The sequence below is a fragment of the Dermochelys coriacea genome, chromosome 7 (genome assembly GCF_009764565.3).
Source record: "Dermochelys coriacea isolate rDerCor1 chromosome 7, rDerCor1.pri.v4, whole genome shotgun sequence".
Classification (NCBI taxonomy): Eukaryota; Metazoa; Chordata; order Testudines; family Dermochelyidae; genus Dermochelys; species Dermochelys coriacea.
The window spans coordinates 17553085-17573855 of NC_050074.1; the positions used below are offsets into that span (position 1 = coordinate 17553085).

Sequence of the window (20771 nt, forward strand, 5' to 3'; positions counted from 1 at the left end):
TGCCAGATAAACTTAGTTTCATGGAGCTCGTCATCTCCAAAGCAGCTCTCACTTCTATTTCAGTGGCTCCTCTTTAGGTTTTGCTTTACTGCTCTGGCAGCTCTCCATTTCACATCAGAAGAGTAGCAACCCCCTGTATTGGACTAGATTATGATATCACAACCGCTGTTCTGAGTACGCAGCAACATCTAGTTGAATTGTCCCAGAAGCAGATTGGAGAACAAACTGTGATCCTGAGAGTTCAAGTTTCTCCCTTGGTTCCCTGCCTTGCTCCAGAGAGAATTAACCTGCTGCTGGTCAGCACCAGAAGCAGATCACTTTTTCATCTGCACCGGTTCATTTCTGTTGACTAATGCATCAAGTGGAGGTAGGCAAAGCCACCAATGCACACATTCCCCACCCTTGCCTAGCAGTGTCCCACCATAGGAGGAGGAGCAGCAGCCACAGAGAGACAATACTGTGATCCACAATGCAGATCATCACCCTATACTCCATCATTTGGTCTTACTCCCCCTTACACGTCCGGATGGGTGTATAGTACAAGAAACAGTCTTGTCCATTATTTGTAGCTTATGGGTGAAATCCTGACTCCACTGAAGTCAATGGGAGATTTTATAGATCTTATTTTAAAACAAGCTTGGGAATAACATTAACATTCGCTAAGCAGTATATACTTTTGGCCATGTTCATATCTTCAAAGTCTTGTTAAATAAATGTATCTGTCCATGTATATTACCTTGCTTTATCTGGGTTATAAATACCCAAGAGTTTCCAGGAGTCTTTCCTTTGAAAACTACTCCCTTGGGAATAAGACTTGACTTTTTGAAATGTATTCGGTGTGTAGATTCAAGTGTCTTTAAACCAACTAAATCATCAAAAAAATGTGTTGTTCATAGTAGGAGACTAGATAGGCAATAGTATGGTATAATACCATTTTCATCAGCACTAAATGTCTTCAATACAAGTTACAACATAAATTAATGTAATAGAGTTTGGGGGCTCTGCTTATGACAGTTACAATTTGTAACTGGATCAATTCTACACAGAATTAATTTCACAACATCCTATTCATAGGCTGAGATATTTTTCTTTGCGTATATTTATATGGTCAAAATAATTTAAACAGAAAACTTTTGTTCTACATGTAATGTTAAAGCATAGTGGCTAGCTTGAACTAATAAGGTGCTGTGTTGTTAGAATCACTACTATAGAAATATATGGTTATGGGAAATACTTTAGAGTAGCAAACATTAGACATGTTTTGACACTGTTTGGATTTTGAAACATCCAGGTATGTCCTAACAAGGGGATGTTGAATTCCCAGTGGTAGGACTCAGATATCATGGTGATGGGTGACTTTCTAAAAATTGAAAGAGGATTTCAGGGATAGCGTCAGACAAATGTCAAAGCATATAGAAATTTGTCATTTGACTCTATCAGTGTCTACCTTGAGGTTTTGTAATGGTGTCCATCTTTGTAGTACCAGAATGCCTAACCAAAGCATAGTTGTTTATAAAGGCTCATTTAAATGAAATGTTTTGTAAGCAAGAATAATTTCAGATAGACAGTGGCAATTTAGGTTGCATTTTCCTTCCTCCTAAAGTGCCTTCTTAAATAGAAAATATTGATTCCTGTTTTGAGATAAGCAAGCTAAAAACACCCATATTTCATTTTACTTTGTGCAGACAAAATCATTTGATTCTTAACATGTTTTTGCACCTTTTCAAGTCAGAAACTAAGCTATTGTTAATTGGTGTAGATCCATTGGGGTCAATAGTACAATGGTAATTTACATCAGATCCTGTGCTCATTTTAAACTGAATGCAATGAATATGTAACAGATCACAGATCCTGGCCATTCATCTCTGGAGTGCTCTGAGTAGCAGCAGGAAATCTAATTTCAAAAGAGCAGGCACTGGGCTAAGCTAATAAGGCTCTCTCATTAGCTGCATTACTGAGCACTTATCTGAAAACAAGAGAATTCAATTCTCTTCCCAACAGTGATTTCAGTAATTTGTTATGAATTGCAAAAATAGCATTCTGAATTTCATGAAAGAGTGTAAGGTGATCACCAATGGAGGCCTCTGTATAGCTCACAAATATCATGGGCCAAGACATGGGTATCTTTACATTGATTTAAATGATATTTGGATCAGGTCCTTTGGACAAGGAGGGGGTTTGTTATAGAACCATACTATTGTTCTAAATGAAATCAGAATTGTATTGTACCACTAGAGAATATTAAACACATAGTTCTGCAGAGTAAAGACCTTCATGTTTCTTTTATGTTGATGAATTTACTATTCATTTGTATTACTAGGATTACTACTGATAATTATCATTGTCCAAGTCCTAAACTCCTCCCTCCATTTTGGTCATCCTTATTCTTGCTGTAGCAACCTGCATCAAATTTGGAGGGAGAAGCACAAGGTGCAGGAGGGAAGAGTTTAGAAGAGGAACCAGAAGTTGGTGTGCATATGGCCAGAATACTAGTTGTAGTTGCAGCATCTCTGCATGTTGATCTCTTAATAAAGAGCCAGTTTATTTTTAGACACACAGAGTCCTTCATGATATTAGGAGTATTAGTATGATAGCAAGCATACATGAAACATATATAATCCTCCATTGGCTTCAATTGGAATCTGACTGAATAAAGAACAAGTAGAAAATGAGTCAACAGCTAAGAATTTGACCCATTACTAATAAGAATTTCCACTTATATGATTCCATCTAAGGATCTCAAATATTAATGAATGAACTCACGCTTGTACGTATCTTGTATGACAGATCAGTGTTGTTATCCCCATTAGAAGATGGGGAAACTGATACATAGAGAAGAAATGGAACGGTTCATGTGAGTAAATGCTCACCAGCTTGAGTAAAGATTTTATAATCTAGCCCAGGACTGAACATGTACTAGCACCAAGGCCATCCTGGCTCTCTTCAATAGTCCTGTAAATACTTTTTAACTCCTGGGATGAAGCACTGTACTGAACACATTGAGCCAAATTCACTCTCAATTCACAACAGCATAAAACTGACTTTTTAAATGCCTCAGTGGACGGGGCTTCCACTATCTCCCTTGGGAGGCTATTTCAAAATCACAGAACAATCATTACTCCAAAGAGCACTGATATATTTTGCTATAAGGCTTAGTTCTTTTGTAATTCAAGGGAGTTTACAGAATTGGAATTGTTTCCTTGATATTTTTCCTTTAATCAGCATCTAGACAGTCTACATATTTGGTTCTTTTTATAATCTTAGCAAGTCTTTCCCCTCCCCCCCCCCATCAGTTAATTGCTCTTGTTACTCATCTGTGAATTTCTTCCAAGTTGACTACATCTTTCCAGCAACATGAGGACTTCAGAAAGAATTGCATTATTCTAGGCATGTCCCTTCCAAAGCTATAACAAGAGAGTCTCAGTTCTCTGATCTTAAAAAGATATCTGCCTTGTAATGTGCTGAGCAGTCTGGTCACTATCCAGCAGACCACTTCTTAGGGACATGTATAACATTAGGCTTTGCTGAATCAGGGCAAAAGGGCTCAGCATATTGCAGGATCAAACTCATGCTGTTCAAAATCACATTGGTTCACATGCTCCCCTTTTGCAAAAAAAGCCAAGAAAAACAATAAGGTAAAATCTCTTGGGCTACAATGGATTCTGAATATTAATTCCAACCCCCACAGCCAGAAATAGCAGGGGTTTGGAGTGCAGAGCATCTCCAGAGACTCAGCCTAAGCTCTGTGGATCCTGCCCAACTGTGAGGAGGTAGCTTTCTGGTCTCCCCTCTCTCCCTTCCAGCTCCCCACCAACCCATTGGAGCATAGAAGGGCCAACAGCCAAATGCTGCCAATAATTGCCAGAACCCTTTGGGGCTCTGATTTTGCAGAGGAACCACAGGTTGCTCTCCATGACTTTTCCTGGTGGATCGGCTAAAGTTGGAAAACAGAATGCTGCTCAAAGTGGGGTCTCTTCCACAATTTTCTGCCTTGTCTAGTTTTTCTCTGTGGCTGTGACAAATGACTTGCAGAGGCTGGAAAGGTAGTTACATGAGAGGGAAAGGTATCCAGTGTAGCCATTTTCCTCTCACATGCTCTTATGATAGGATTTATTTCTCTCCATGCTGTGCAATTTTGCCTCTATTTTCTCCTTATCCCAATACAAGTCCAAAGTCGATGGAGCTACACCAATTTACACTAATGAAGGATCTGACCCCAGGTTTCTTTTGCAGTCCACTATCACCCCTAGGTCTTTTTTGGCATTGCTGCTTTCCAAACTTCACCCTTGTATAGAATATCCCTGTTTTGGATAATTTTTCCAATCATATGTATTGTATTTTCATTTTTCCAGGTAAAATTACTGGTACTATTCATCAAGTTTGAGGAGGTAAAAAAGCTGGAATTATTGCTGTAACTAACCAAAAACCATGGGACTGCAATGAGTAGTAAGAAGAGAATACTGTTATCAAATATTATCTTCTCTGGATCCGGTAACATATCCATCAATATTAAGCAGTGTATTAATGTTAAAGTATTGCTTGAAATGATCAGATTGCAATAAAGCAAGATACCCAGTTCAACTTGACAGCTGGGTAAAATTGTGCTTTAATAGTCAACCGCTTGCCTCTTTTCTCTGAGATGTATGGATTTTTTAAGCCTACAGTGAAATGTCTTTCTTAAGTGCTGTGAGATAACATTTAAAGACCCAAAAATTTCAAAGTAATTTTTCACATTAGTTGTTGCTCTCACATTAATCCTAAATTGGATTTTTGAAAGTCAGTAAACTGAAATTTGGCAGAATTGTTATTGTCACAGTAATAGCAAAAATCAAGTTTGTGTTAAGATTGTTGATGGGGTTTGTGTATAAGTAATAAATTTAAATGTATTCATTTCTGATTCTAGAACCTGCATAACGTAATATTCTCTACCATCAAAAATTAATAGGGTTGAATATTGACTTTGCAATATATTTATTGCTAAAGAGGGTAAATATCATGTTGCTCCTATTAACAATGGCATGAACTCATTTTTTCTCCTACAACATAATTAAAGAATAAATGCAGCTAAGACGCATACTGACAATTAGAGAATGCCAAGGAATTAGCAGCCAACAAAGGTTGAGGATTTGATGTCAGTAAAGATATTCAGTGCAAGGTTTGAGAATCAGCTATATTAGTGATGCTTTAGAAAGCATTGAAACAATCCTACTGTGATTCAGATGGACAGAATAGCTGACGCAGGAGGTCACTTCAACCCTATTATCTATGCAGTAGCATAGATGTGCCACAATTTTCTGATGAGATGTGTCTATGAGTGCATTTGATGTGATGAAAATTACCCCATTACCAACTTGGATAGCAGTAATTGGGTGAAATGGAAAAGGAGGTCTTTGATGTCATAAAAAATGTACACACAGACATGAAGAAATGGGGCAAATTCTGGTCCAGCTGCAGTGATTATAAAAACTTCCATTGACTTCATAGGTACAGAATTTGGCCTAATACCTTAGGAGCAGCTTGGCAGTATATTTTCCAAAGTCCTGTAGCAGTATCTACCACTTCACCGCTTTGCACGGAAACAGAGCTGTTGCAGCCCAAATACCCTTGTTGCTTCTTCCACTGGTCATTTTAATTTTGCTCAAAGATTTTTAACTTTTTGGAGCATCTACCAATTGTAGCTTTTATCTATCAGGTATTTTTGACTGATGGATATACGTATGAAATCTGAATACAACAGAAGCTACTAATCCATAATCAGAAATTATCTTTCCTAAAGCAATAGTATAGGTAAAATTCCATAAAGTAATTTCAGAACCAATTGATATATTTCAGAAATTAGCATTACATAGGGATATAAAAACACCCCATTACAATATGAATGCAATAAAAAATGTAGGACACAAACAGTGGAAAATATAGTACCTAAGTAAATGATAAGAAATATTCTCTATTTATTATAAATCCATAAACACCATTAATGGATTAGATTCACAAAGAAACTTAGGCATGGAACTATGACTATTTACCTCATCTGAAGAGGTGATCCCTAGAATTGAGTGATCCCTAGACTTGGCCATGAGCGGCGCACTGCGGACACTGGGGAGCTGCGGACGGCCATGCCTGTGGATGGTCAATGTAAACAAACTGTCTCACCGCCTGCCACCGGATTACCCTGACGGGCCACATGCCCACTGCTGCACTAGATAGCGTCTCCCCTTTGATACCTACAACATACTCTAACCTAAGTGTTGGGGCAGATCTATATGGCTTTTCTATCAATATTAGTATTCATTTGTCAAGATTTAAAGATGGAGTATTATCTGTCATGCATCCAGACATTTGGGACAGAGGTCAGAGAATTAGATAATGGGGCAGGTGGGAAAGCTTACTCCACATATGCACAACACCGAGGAAGAGTGGGAAGCTGGAACTAGAAATGAACCAACAGGAAAGAAATTTTCTTTTTGGTGGTGTGGTCAGAACTTAGCACTGCTTTTATACAGAGGGGCTGGAGATGACATATACAAATGAGCTGTAACTCAATTATGAATAATCAACTATAAGCCTTGAATTTATAGCTTTTTCTTACCATATTTCAAATTTCATTGACAATTCAGTCCTAAGATTTGAAATGAAGGCATCATGATAATAATCAAAAAAATACCTATTGTGCAGTCTGGGGACTGAGTTGACTTATTTTAAAGTAGTACAGTGGAAAAGAAAGCTATATCTGAGAATTTCCCAGAATGTTTGCATACTTAGCATTGCAAGTGTAGCGGCATGATCTCCCGGGAGTAGAACAAGGTTGATGCAGTAGGGCTTTACAATGATACCTGGGTTTGTCTTAATCACCGAACCAAATGTCTCACTCCCTCAACACCCTTTATCTCGGGGGATATGGGGCCATAGCTGCCTGGTGCTTGGAGATTCAAGAAGAGTATCTACTAATTGTATCTGGCACTGACACCCGGAGAAGCAGTGGAAGGAAAGGGCACCAGGAGACTTTCCCCTTTTGAGCCTCTGAGAAGCTAGACACAATCCTGGTCCTTAAACTTCTGAGGTGAAAACCTGGCTCCACTGAAGAAAATAGCAGAACTCCCACTAACCTTAATGGGATCAGACAGGATTTCATCCATAGAGCCCAGTCCTACTCCCTTGGAGTCAATGAGAGTCATTGCACTGATTTCAATGAGAATTCCATCAGGCCCCTGATGCTGAAGGACCAAGATCTCTAGTGTCATAGGTGGCAACAGAAACCCAAAGGACCTGCCTGACCCACATCTGCACAGGGCCAAGTATCAGAGGAAGGGCAGACTGTAACCTTTTCAAAGGGTCTATCAGTGTTTCTGTTTCCAGAGGAGTGTCTCAGAAACACTATCTCTGAGAATTCCTCCTTGGGCACTGCACCACCACACCAGCTCATAGCATGGGCTGTGGTTTAAATCACAGCTTCGCTTTCTGCAGCTCCGTGTTTCCAGAATGTCCTTTGTCATGAAGGACCTCAGAAATGGCCACCTTGAAAGTGGGTATAAAATCCCTTTTATTATTAATTTATTCATGACAGGAGGTTTTCAGGAAAACAGCTCATGACAAACATTCAGCCAAAGTTCCTCTAATACAGACTGTGTAGATGTATGTTCAATCATGTGAAGACATTGAAGATATATGCTCTGCCCCACATCTTGTAGCTTACTTGTGCACATGGAAAATAGCAATTAACACGTGTTGTATCAAAGCTCTGTTCATCCTCAAAGAACATATTAAACAGCTTCTCCTCAGAACCCAGTTGTTTGATAGGGATATATCGTCCTCTTGTTTTCTTCAAATGGGGAAGATAGGACAGAACGATTAATGGGGGCTGATTCTCAGTAGCACTGAACCCCTACAAATCCAGGTGAAATCAATGGATGCTGGGAACGCTCAGCAACTCTGAGCTAATTACCTGAGGGTAAAAGAGAAGCAGTGTTAATGTTAGAATTGGGATTATCCTTCAGGAGAGCTTGGTTACTGGCAGTCCTACACTCTGTTCATTCTAGTTGGTGGCATTGCCACAAGCTGTGTCGCTGTGATGCCCCACAAGAAGCTCAGAGAAGGAACAGGAAGTATTCAGCTTTGCTGACTGGTATATTTGGGAATAAATTTCACATCCACTGCCTGATCATCCAGCCCAGCAGGGACTAACAGGTGTGCAGCATCCTCTTAGCCCTCTGCAGCTGGATGCAATGTGTGAGTAGCCTATGGAGGGGCACAAGGAGAAGTCCCTTATGTACCTGCACAGCTGTACAGCCCAAGTTACATTCTCGATCTCTGAAAGTTACAAGTGGAATAACTAAGTTACTAATTGTATGTCTACACTACCCGCCAAATCGGCGGGCAGTGATTGATCCAGGGGGGATCAATTTATCGCGTCTAGTCTAGAGGCGATAAATTGACCCCTGAGCACTCTCCCATCGACTCCTGTACTCCACTGCCACGAGAGGTGCAGGTGGAGTCGACAGGGGAGTGGAGCAGTTGACTCACCACAGTGAAGACACCATGGTAAGTCGATCTAAGTACGTTGACTTCAGCTACGTTATTCACATTATTCACCCACACCTTTCTTCAAGTAGCAAGGTATAGTTGGAAAAAAATATTGCACAAAATTTTGAATCAGCGTTTTTTTTCCCTTGAGGCAGTTTAAATTTTCAGATTCCCTGTCTGCAGCATCCTGTCAGATTGCATTATGTCAGATTACTTAATATTCAGTAACTGACACAAGCTGGTGTAACATGCGGAATGCAGCATAAAGTGCACTCAGAAAATTCAAATTAATGAGTTCATTACTTGGGAGTGGGTTAGCTCACTTGTGGCACCTTCTCATGGCTGGGCATGTAGTAGCAGCTCTCTCTCCACTGGAATCTCTTGATAGTTGCTACTCCACCCCTGTGGTGGCCTGTCTCTTCTTGCGACTTGACTCTCTGCCCAGGTCACTTCAAAAATTTTTCCCCTTTGGGGTAATCCGTGAACAAAAAGCAAGGAGAATGAGCACATATAAACTGAATTAGTAAAAGAGAAAGACAGGAAGGCCTCCTCTCAGGGTGTTTCAGGATCTGGCCCTCCCTTCACTCTGTGAGGGACCTCGGAAAACCCTGTCTGGGAAGACCTTGCCTTCCCTCAGCCCTCTCTTCAGGAGAAGATGGTTGAAGGTCTGTTCTCTTCCCTGGTCTACCAACAAGTGAGCTGCTCTGCCCTCCTTTTATGTTCCTCCTCCCAGCCTGTGCATGTCTTGAAGGTGTGGCAGGGCAGAGCTGGCTGAGCTCAGAGCAGCTCCTTAACCTCCACATTGTCCACTGTGGTGTATACCCCATCACATTACTCCAAAATCTCCTGCTTTGAGACACTGTGTTCTTTAGAAATATAATCACGTTTCCTCAGATCAATGAAAAGATCAGGTGTTCAGTTGACAAATATGCACAGGTAATTAACAAGCAGTCTATACTTGCATTGCTCAGATTCCCTTAGTGGCCAGAAATAAGAGCTTCTTTAATGAGAACAGCTAGGGCCAAATTCTCTGCTGGTGTAACTCCTCTGAAGTTAATGGACTTTCAACAGCCATAATTTGGTCCTTAATCTTCATGAGCTGCCGAAAGTTTTAGGAGTTTGATGTCTTTAGAACATCTAATAAAATGCAGATTTTTGAGTGAAATAAGTAATAAAAACGCCTGGAGGAAATATAGGTTTGTATAGTAAAAGTGACATTTTTAACTGGTGATTTAAGGACTGTCAGAAATGAATGTCAAACTAGTCTATCTCCTCCCAGCAACTGAGTCTGATCAGTTGGGATTTCAGATGTACTGTTAAACCTCAAGACATTGCTCATAGTTTCTTTAATCTCAGAAGTGCTAAAATTTGCCCCCATGATTTTTGTGGGTGCAGTTAAGGTTGTTTAGATATCTCAGTATATGATTTATGATTGAAATCACCTAAACTGTGCTCTCAATTGCAGAGACAAAATGGGAGACTGGGTTATGGAAATTAGCCAGGTATATGTGAACAAACAATAAAAAGACAGATAAAGAGGACAATTTTTCTGAAAATGTGTATATTATCAGTGTAATTATTTGTTTTACTGACTACATGGCCTCATTATTCTAGACACTGTACAAACACAATAATAGGCAGTCCTTTTCCTGAAGAGCTCACAATCTAAATAGACCGAGGTGGGGGACAAAGAACAATTATCCCCATTTTGCAGATGGGGAATAGAGGCACAATCAGATTAAATGACTTCCCCAAGTTCACACAGAAAGTCTATGGCAGAACCAAGAATTGAACCCTGAGTTCTCCGCAGGGACTATCCATTTATTTTACCAGAAGACCATCCTTCCTCTCAAATTCTTGCATGTTTGATACATAAATAATTAAGGAACAAACCTACAGAAATCTAGACTATACCATCTTTTATGTTACATTGAAAAAAATGACAAAGAAGCAATAGATTTTTCACAGCAAACATATGGGCAAACACCTCCACTCACATACACACATACCTGGTTACAACGACTATCTCTACGATCCACAGCATTATTGCCTTCCCAGAATTATAACTTTTGGAGAAAGCAATGTTCCCACCTATAAAATAAAATGAATAGTAAATTTAAAGTGCTTCTTGCCCTAAGCACTGATGGAGCCTCAACAGGTTTTGAAATACACTTTCTACTTTTTAAACCCTTTTTGTTTTTCTACAGCCATTTTTTCAGACAGGACCTGCTGACCCACGCTCCATGTGGTGAAACTGAGCTTTCATAATTGATCTACTAACAAGAGTGAAGATATGCTGAACTCTAAAAATAATGCTCTTTGCTTGGGTCCCTAGCCAGAATAAATTTCAGAGCAGGTGTTCCAAATGATAAATTTCCAACACAGGAGGAAAATATATTAATTATTTTAGACATTGTGCTCTCAATTCCTGAGCCCTGTTCTGGCACCTCTGCAATATTCCCAAGTTGCAGGGGGCAGGAAAGCTGGTGTGTCTCTCTGTTTGGAGATTCCTTTTGCAAGGGGAATCTCTGAGTGAAACAGAGACAGCCAACTTCCCTCCCAGTCCCAGCATAAGGGACAAACAGGTGCGCATGGCAAGTAATCAAGAGTGGCAAGGCCAGAAGGAGAAGGGTGTGGCCATGGCCTACAAGACATAATTTAGAGAAGCCCTGAAGCTTTTACACAGGTCAAGATGTTGGAATCCAGAGTTTTGGTTTAGGCTCATTTCCAAACCTGTGTGCATTGCCTGTTATTTCAATGGGAACCTTTTCCTTATTAAAAACAGCAGGAAAAGGTTTATAATAACGTCATAGACTCAAATTGCAAATACAAAATGGCAGATGTAGGACAAGGTGACTGTCATACGTTTAAAGTCCTGGTACTGTTGAAAGGAAAGTCATTAGGAGAAATACTTATTTTCTAAAACCTTTTTAATACATGATCAGCTTCAGAAATAAACATGTATGTTACCCGATGCTAATCAGTTTGGGGAGTTTATAGTGTGATGTTAATGGCATCTATTAAAGAATTCATTTCTAATTTGTACCTGCCTCTGTCAGAAGCTAGCAAGTGTTTTCTAATGCTGGGTAATTATCCAATGAGAATTTATTCTTATGATATATCCTGTTCGAGACCTTAGTTAGTGAAGTTTCTTTGGAATAGCCTGAAAAGGCTGTTTCAGGCTTTTTCTCATGCCATGAACTTTTATCTTTTAACTAGTCAATTATTATTTCGCTACTTACCCCCAGACTTTCTTAACACCTATTACTCTGACAATACTGTGCAGTTAGGTGGCTCTATTTCTGAAATTGCAGGCCAGTTTCTGCATACAATAATGCAATCAAAGTATCCAACATCATTATAACAGCTGAATAGACTGAAAGAAAGATACATTTGGAGATGGGGGAAAAAGCAAGAGCTGATCATTAAAATAAATACTGCAAATCATATCTATGTAACACCTTCATTTTTCAAATATAATTTTTCTTCACATCTAGTTTTCTGATGGCTGTAGGGTGATTGTCATATAGTTCTACCTTCGTGTGCTACCCATCACAATAAATAAGACCAGGTGGTGTTTCATTGATTTCAATACAGCTTGATATCAGACACACTTATACAATCTAGTCAGCTATTCATACCCTGCGGTGTTCAGTTCCCAAAGGTGCCATCTTTAAAAGAAACTATTGATCTTTGTCAACATACAGTGACATGTACAAATGAGGAGCAAGCTACCCATTATTCCATCAGTCGTCTCTTGCTCTGCATGATCTTTAGGAAATTTCCATTTTTTATATATCTTAATGTGGTGCATGTGCCAAAGGAAGTTCATCTGTATAACTTGAGACAGCAAAGCCAGGGACAAGATGAGTAGGGAGGAAAATTATAGGCAAAATACATTAAACTAGATTGAGTTTTACAACGGAAAATCTCATCAGAGAGACATTTTCTGAGCGCAGCTCTGTTTTACACTGCCACTTTTATAGCATTGTTTTATGTTTAATCAGCAACCTCCTGCCACATGCCTGAGAAATTCAATTCCTTTTTTCTGTAGGAAAAATGGACCCTTACTGGTTTTCATTATATTTACACATTTTTTTCCTATGTGCGGACACCTTTATACTGGCTTCTGCAGTGACAACCAAGGATGGATGTCAGACTGGTACCAAGGCAGAGATCAGCACCGCAGGGTATTATTTCTCCTCTACGTTTTTCCATCCTGAAGACATGACAGTTCTCATACTGCTGGCATGATCTGCAACTCCCAAGATTCTTATATACAGAACCGTGGTTAAGCTTTAGATTAGGAATGTATGAGCCTTCTTGGAATGAGAAAGACTATATGAAGGCTGATCTTGGGAGGAAGCTCCATCATTCAGATGATATCAGGGAGTCTTTATAGAAAGATAGGAGGAGCATGGGGGCTGAAAGTAGGGGTTCTGTCGCACCCCCTCGCTTGAAGTAGTTTCCATTATATACAGGGTTTACAGTTTGGTTCAATGGCTCTCAGCACCCCCACTATAAAAATTGTTCCAGCACCCCTGAGGAGGCAGATCCTGAAGCTTATTGTTTCTTTTGCACCTTGGGTGGAGAGGTCACAGTACAGAAAAGGTTGAGTACCTCCGTCCAAACTGTAGCTGTTTCCAAATAAATTCCAAGTATTAATTTCCTTGATCCTGTCTCAGACTCCAGTAACTAGTTCTTATCTCAAGCACTATTTTATAACACTAGTTGTGATCTCTTTTCAGCAAAAAAAATTTGTCATTTTTGAAGAAGTCCATCTTCACAGAGATTTTTTCAGATTTTTTGACAAAATTAAAAACAAGTCAAACCCTCCCCATTTCCAGTGCTAAAATGAAATGAAAAAATAAGAGATAGTGAGGGGAGACAAGAAAGGGAAAACACCCTGAAAATCTGAAAAAGAAACCCTGAAAAAATTTCAATGTCAGCTTCAAGAACAGAAAACTATAGGTTTCAAAGTAGCAGCCGTGTTAGTCTGTATTCACAAAAAGAAAACAATAGTTTTTTTTTAATCTAAGTGTTTTATACTACTACCCAACACCACAAACCCAAAGCACTTTTCACATAAACATCAATGGTAATAAGATAAAAAGAAAAGGAGTACTTGTGGCACCCTAGAGACCAACAAATTTATTAGAGCATAAGCTTTCGTGAGCTACAGCTCACTTCATCGTAACGCATCCGATGAAGTGAGCTGTAGCTCACGAAAGCTTATGCTCTAACAAATTTGTTGGTCTCTAGGGTGCCACAAGTACTCCTTTTCTTTTTGCGAATACAGACTAACACGGCTGCTACTCTGAAACCGTTAATAAGATAGTCACTTGTGGGCTTCATGGACTCCCTGGCATTTCTTTTCCAGAGTAAACTCTTCGGTGGCATGTAGCTGATTCATTCTATTAAAAAATCAGACCATTTCAAACTTTTTAATGAAAAATTTCAAGAAAGTGAACCCTTTTTGGAAATGGTCCATGAAATACACAGTGATTTTCAATCAGGAATTCACTATGAATTATTTAAAAAAAAATTAGTCCCTTCTTCGGCTTCCAATTGAGATATTGTAAGGCAGTTTTGCATTAACAATAGTCTCACCAGCTGGTAAGGAATCATATTTGCCTCATCCTTTCCCTTGCCTGTTCATAAAATCCATATTTTATATGTGTTTGTCAAAGTACATGCTTCATTGATCTTTACATAAAAATTCAGCACTACCAACACAGCTCTCTTGGGGAGCTCAAAATTGAGAAACTGATATGTTAACGTAAAGGAGGAATAAAAAAGAATTAAGATTCAAAGAATTTATTAATAAACTAGGAGAATAGCAATGCTTTTTAAATGCATGAAGAATAGGTGTTTAAAAATTACAGTATCAAGCTAAATCAGTTAAATTCCCTTTAGACGAGTTGGTCAAAATGGTTCGAAAACTCAAGGGTTTTGGTTTGGGCTGCTAGTTCTGGCTGATTCTATCCCTACCATACACTGGATTCGATCAGATGTACAGCATGAGCCCTCTACATACCGAACCAGTGCCTCCAATGTTCATGCTGCTATTTTTAGCTGTGTAGTATCCTGCTACCTCCCTACTGCCAGAGCCTTTCCTCTCTGTCTCCCCCATGCTAGAGCTCTTAGCTGAAACATGCAGCTACCCGCCACAGGGTGGACACAGCCTGCTTTTTACTATGGCATGTAGCTGCACAAACTCTACGAGTCCCTGCAAGTGTAGACAAGGACTAATAGAAAAATAATAAGCAAAGCCAAAACCTCCCACTTACTCAAACACGCTCGCTAATGTAATCTGCCTGAGATCAGTAAAGTGACCCTTTCATGTTATTTCAGTTTACTACAAGAGTGAGCCTGATGTCTAGCATTGAGGTTAATCAGCAAAACCTTACCAGGGTTACAGTGGGAATTGGGAGTAAAGAGATGGCCTCATTAGTCCCTGCCTCTCAGACAAGGGTGGTTGTTGACTTGAAAAATAAGTAGCACTTAATCTCCTTCACTTACCACATTTGAGATATAAAAAAGAGCTCTATAAGCCCATTAAAACCAGCAACATATCAGCCAAAAGACATCCATCAGAACAACCCCCTCCCCCCCGCTCCCCGTTGACACACACTCTTGCTAAACTTTAAGGCTGAATAAGATTGTGCTCAGATAAGAACTTTCCTTGATTTTGCAAACTCAAAAGGCTACAAAAAGGTTTTAATAAACCATAAGGAGTGTCTGCTTTGCCTATATCTAGTGTGTTGGGGCCAGATTTGCAAAGCTATTTAGGTGCCCAGAGATGCAGATAAGTGCCAATTGGGATTTACAAAATCACCCAAGTTAGTGATATGTGTATTTACACATCATTTTTCATCTCAAATAGAACCTTGCAGTGCTTCAGAACCAACCCATCTATGAAGGATGTAGTTAGCTAACCATTACATTTCTTGTCCTATTGCCCAATCAGTAATTGAATAATACGAGCCAGTAGAGTGTGTATCTTTTCTTGTTGTCTGTTGTGCACGCTGAATCTAAGCACAAAAATAAGGATGTCAATTATCAAGATCACTGAATATTAATAAAAAATTCTGGATGCCAAGTTTCAAATACAGCCTGCAGCAGCGCTCACCATTAATCATCCAATCCCATAGCCTATTTTACTGCATATAACAATTTATGGTAACAGAAAAAGTCAATACCTGCTTTAAATGGTTCACTGAACTGCTAAAATATTACACTATCTCAGTTACTGTTTGCCCTGCTCGTTTTTCAATCAGAGATAATTCTGTCAGTGTAGGATGTAATTATTTGAAAACAAAATGTATGAATGTTTGTGTCATTCAAACCTTATTCTAGAGATATAGGATGTGTACAGTTCCTCCCTTTAAAATTCCCCCTTTCCTACAGTGTCTCCTTTACAGGACTTCAGTAGAATTCACCCTAAAAGCCAAGAGGAATTTTAAAGGGCCAGATATTTATATCGATCCATATGTCTTGTTTTCTTGAGTGACTCAGAGAAAATTTCTGTGCATTATTATTATGTGTATAATGGCAGTGCCCAGCATGGGCTAGGTGTTGCACACAAAGAAAGACAGTCCATATTCTAAATAGCTTGCCCAGGGCTGACTTTAGTCATCTGAACTACCTGCAGTAGAGGCAGCATGTCTCTGCATTACCCCGGAGGCGGCATTGGAAGGACTGTGTTGCAGTGAAACGATGCATCCTGAGCCTCCCTTGCTTTATTGTGGAAGGAGTAATTTCCTATAGTTGTCACATGTTTCCCCAGCTAGCACTTGGTGGTTGCACAGGAACCCATGGCCGCACCGACTCTTCATCCCTCCCCACATACTTCCTGAGCAGTTGTGTGTGCATGTGTAGGAGGCATCCTTTTTCCCTCCTACTCCACTGCATATAGGCTTGGACACAGTGTAGCTTTAAGACAACTAGCAATATGAAGGGGCAAGGATACAACATTGTCCTGTGCTGTACTGCCCCTAGCACTATGGGATCCTGGCCTATCCTTGGGGCTTCGAGGTGCTACCATAACACTAATAAATTAACAACAAGAAGAAATGGTGGAGAGGGGCTATAGAATCTCATTTCTGAACACCAGGTTTTCCTTGTCAGTTTGCATTCATGCCTCCTTCCCACCCACCTTGATTTGTTGTTTTAATTTTTCTTACTTTGTGCTCTTTTAAGTCCTTTATCTTTTGGGGCTTTTTGTATTTTCAAAGTCTTGACTGATAATGGAGGAGGATATGTGGTCAGACATCACCCCTGTTTTGCATTCTTAATGTGTAGGTGATAATTGGATTATTCATATTCTCTGAAGGACTCAGATATGGTCCAATCAACTCTTGAGGAAGGTAGTAGAACAGCTGGTTTTTGTTTACAGTAGGCCTCTTCCTTTATTGGTCTCTTCTGTCTCTCCCCTGCCCCCTTCACTTGTACAGTACATTCTGTTCATGAACTGTGCCTGGTCTGGAAGCTAGAGAGAATGGTATGGAGGAGAATAACAATGACATGGCTTACAGCATTTCGTTTGTGTGTATATCCTTTCAGAAACAGACGCTAACACACAAGCAAGTTTTTCTAGTCCCACACATTCCTCTCTTTCAATTCTTCCACTCAGAAGTTTGATATTCTACCACTGTGTGTGCAGAAGCGCTTCCATCGGCTTCAGGTTCACTTTCCATTTTTTATTCCATTTGAATCTGATAAGGGCAGTAAAGGGCACTAGCTCCCATCATCATAGAAAAGAGGGAAAGATTAAGAATGAGCTCTCAAAACTGGATACTCTCATAAAAAAGAAGAGGAGTACTTGTGGCACCTTAGAGACTAACAAATTTATTAGAGCATAAGCTTTCGAAGCTTGCGTGAGCTACAGCTCACTTCATTGGATGCATTTGGTGGAAAAACAGAGGGGAGATTTATATACACACACAGAGAACATGAAACAATGGGTTTATCATACACACTGTAAGGAGAGTGATCACTTAAGATAAGCCATCACCAGCAGCGGGGGGGGGGGGGAAGTAGGAAAACCTTTCATGGTGACAAGCAATGTAGGCTAATTCCAGCAGTTAACAAGAATATCTGAGGAACAGTGGGGGGCGGGGTGGGGGGGGAGAAATAACATGGGGAAATAGTTTTACTTTGTGTAATGACTCATCCATTCCCAGTCTCTATTCAAGCCTAAATTAATTGTATCCAGTTTGCAAATTAATTCCAATTCAGCAGTCTCTCCTTGGAGTCTGTTGAATTGGAATTAATTTGCAAACTGGATACAATTAACTTAGGCTTGAATAGAGACTGGGAATGGATGAGTCATTACACAAAGTAAAATTATTTCCCCATGTTATTTCTCCACCCCACCTCACCCCCCACTGTTCCTCAGATATTCTTGTTAACTGCTGGAATTAGCCTACCTTGCTTGTCACCATGAAAGGTTTTCCTCCTTTCCCCCCCTGCTGCTGGTGATGGCTTATCTTAAGTGATCACTCTCCTTACAGTATGTATGATAAACCCATTGTTTCATGTTCTCTGTGTGTGTATATAAATCTCCCCTCTGTTTTTTCCACCAAATGCATCCGATGAAGTGAGCTGTAGCTCACGAAAGCTTATGCTCTAATAAATTTGTTAGTCTCTAAGGTGCCACAAGTAGTCCTTTTCTTTTTGCGAATACAGACTAACACGGCTGCTACTCTGAAACCTCTCATAAAAAAAAAACCTTCCACACAAACTTCCTCGTGGCTGGACTTTACAAAAACTAGACAAGCCATTTACAACACACACGTAGCTTCTCTACAAAAGAAAAAGGACACTAAACTATCTAAACTACTACATGCCACAAGGGGCCACAACAGTGGTTCCCTTAACCCACCCAGCAATATTGTTAATCTATCCAACTATACTCTTAGCCCAGCAGAAGAATCTGTCCTATCCCGGGGCCTCTCCTTCTGTCCCTCCACCCCCACGAACATGATACAGTTCTGTGGTGACCTAGAATCCTATTTTCAACGCCTCCGACTCAAGGAAGATTTCCAACACACCTCTGCACAACATACTAACCCACAGAGACCTTCCTACCAACACTACAAAAAGAAGGATTCTGGGTGGACTCCTCCTGAAGGTCGAAACAACAGACTGGACTTCTACATAGAGTGCTTCTGCCGATGTGCATGGGCTGAAATTGTGAAATTTCATCACTTGCCCCATAACCTCAACTGTGCAGAACACAATGCCATCCACTGCCTCAGAAACAACTCTGACATCATAATCAAAAAGGCTGACAAAGGAGGTGCTGTCGTCATCATGGATAGGTTTGAATATGAACAAGAGGCTGCTAAGCAGCTCTCCAACACCACTTTCTACAAGCCATTACCCTCTGATCCCACTGAGGGTTACCAAAAGAAACTACACCATTTGCTCAAGAAACTCCCTGAAAATGCACAAGAACAAATCCGCACAGACACACACTCCTGGAATCCCGACCTGGGGTATTCTATCTGCTTCCCAAGATCCATAAACCTGGAAATCCTGGATGCCCCATCATCTCAGGCATTGGCACCCTGACAGCAGGATTGTCTAGCTATGTAGACTCCCTCCTCAGGCCCTAAGTTACCAGCACTCCCAGCTATCTTCAAGACACCACTGACTTCCTGAGGAAACCACAATCCATCAGTGATCTTCCTGAAAACACCATCCTGGCCACTATGGATGTAGAAGCCCTCTACACCAACATTCCACACAAAGATGGACTACAAGCCGTCAGGAACAGCATCCCCGATAATGTCATGGCAAACCTGGTGTCTGAACTTTGTGACTTTGTCCTCACCCATAACTATTTCACATTTGGGGACAATGTATACCTTCAAATCAGCGGCACTGCTATGGGTACCCGCATGGCCCCACAGTATGCCAACATTTTTATGGCTGACTTAGAACAACACTTTCTCAGCTCTCGTCCCCTAATGCCCCTATTCTACTTGCACTACATTGATGACATCTTCATCATCTGGACCCATGGAAAAGAAGCCCTTGAGGAATTCCACCATGATTTCAACAATTTCCATCCCACCATCAACCTCAGCCTGGACCAGTCCACACAAGAGATCCACTTCCTGGACACTACGGTGCTAATAAACGATGGTCACATAAACATCACCCTATACCGGAAACCTACTGACCGCTATTCCTACCTACATGCCTCTAGCTTTCATCCAGACCACACCACACGATCCATTGTCTACAGCCAAGCTTTACGATACAACTGCATTTGCTCCAACCCCTCAGACAGAGACAAACACCTACAAGATCTCTATCAAGCATCCTTACAACTACAATACCCACCTGTTGAAGTGAAGAAACAGATTCTGACAGAGCCAGAAGAGTACCCAGAAGTCACCTACTACAGGACAGGCCCAACAAAGAAAATAACAGAACGCCACTAGCCATCACCTTCAGCCCCCAACTAAAACCTCTCCAACACATCATCAAGGATCTACAACCTATCCTGAAGGACGACCCATCACTCTCACAGATCTTGGGAGACAGGCCAGTTCTTGCTTATAGATAGTCCCCCCAACCTGAAGCAAATACTCACCAGCAACCACACACCACACAACAGAACCACTAACCCAGGAACCTATCCTTGCAATAAAGCCCGTTGCCAACTGTGTCCACATATCTATTCAGGGGACACCATCATAGGGCCTAATCACATAAGCCACACCATCAGAGGCTCGTTCACCTGCACATGTACCAATGTGATATATGCCATCATGTGCCAGCAATGCCCCTCTGCCATGTACTTTGGTCAAACTGGACAGTCTCTACGTAAAAGAATAAATGGACACAAATCAGACGTCAAGAATTATGACATTCAAAAACCAGTTGGAGAACACTTCAATCTCTTTGGTCACTTGATTACAGACCTAAAAGTTGCAATTGTTCAACAAAAAAACTTCAAAAACAGACTCCAACGAGAGACTGCTGAATTGGAATTAATTTGCAAACTGGATACAATTAACTTTGGCTTGAATAGAGACTGGGATTGGATGGGTCATTACACAAAGTAAAACTATTTCCCTATGTTTCTCCTTCCCCCCTAACCCCCTACTGTTCCTCAGACGTTCTTGTCAACTGCTGGAAATGGCCCACCTTGATTATCACTACAAAAGGTTCCCCCTCCCCCCGGCTCTCCTGCTGGTAATAGCTCATCTTAAGTAACTCTCGTTACAGTGTGT

At 40.5% G+C, this 20771-nt stretch overlaps 1 long non-coding RNA gene across 1 annotated transcript in view; it reads right to left on the minus strand.

Annotated features, from left to right (window-relative positions):
* Nucleotides 1-8852: 8852 nt before the first annotated feature.
* The window catches only part of LOC122461102, a 57249-nt gene continuing 45330 nt past the window's right edge, over nt 8853-20771 (minus strand). Inside the window, exons 2-3 of the long non-coding RNA XR_006282834.1 lie at nt 10530-10611; nt 8853-8986 (exon numbers count right to left, since the gene is read on the minus strand). This is a non-coding gene — a long non-coding RNA (uncharacterized LOC122461102). The remainder of the gene's footprint in view (nt 8987-10529; nt 10612-20771) is intronic.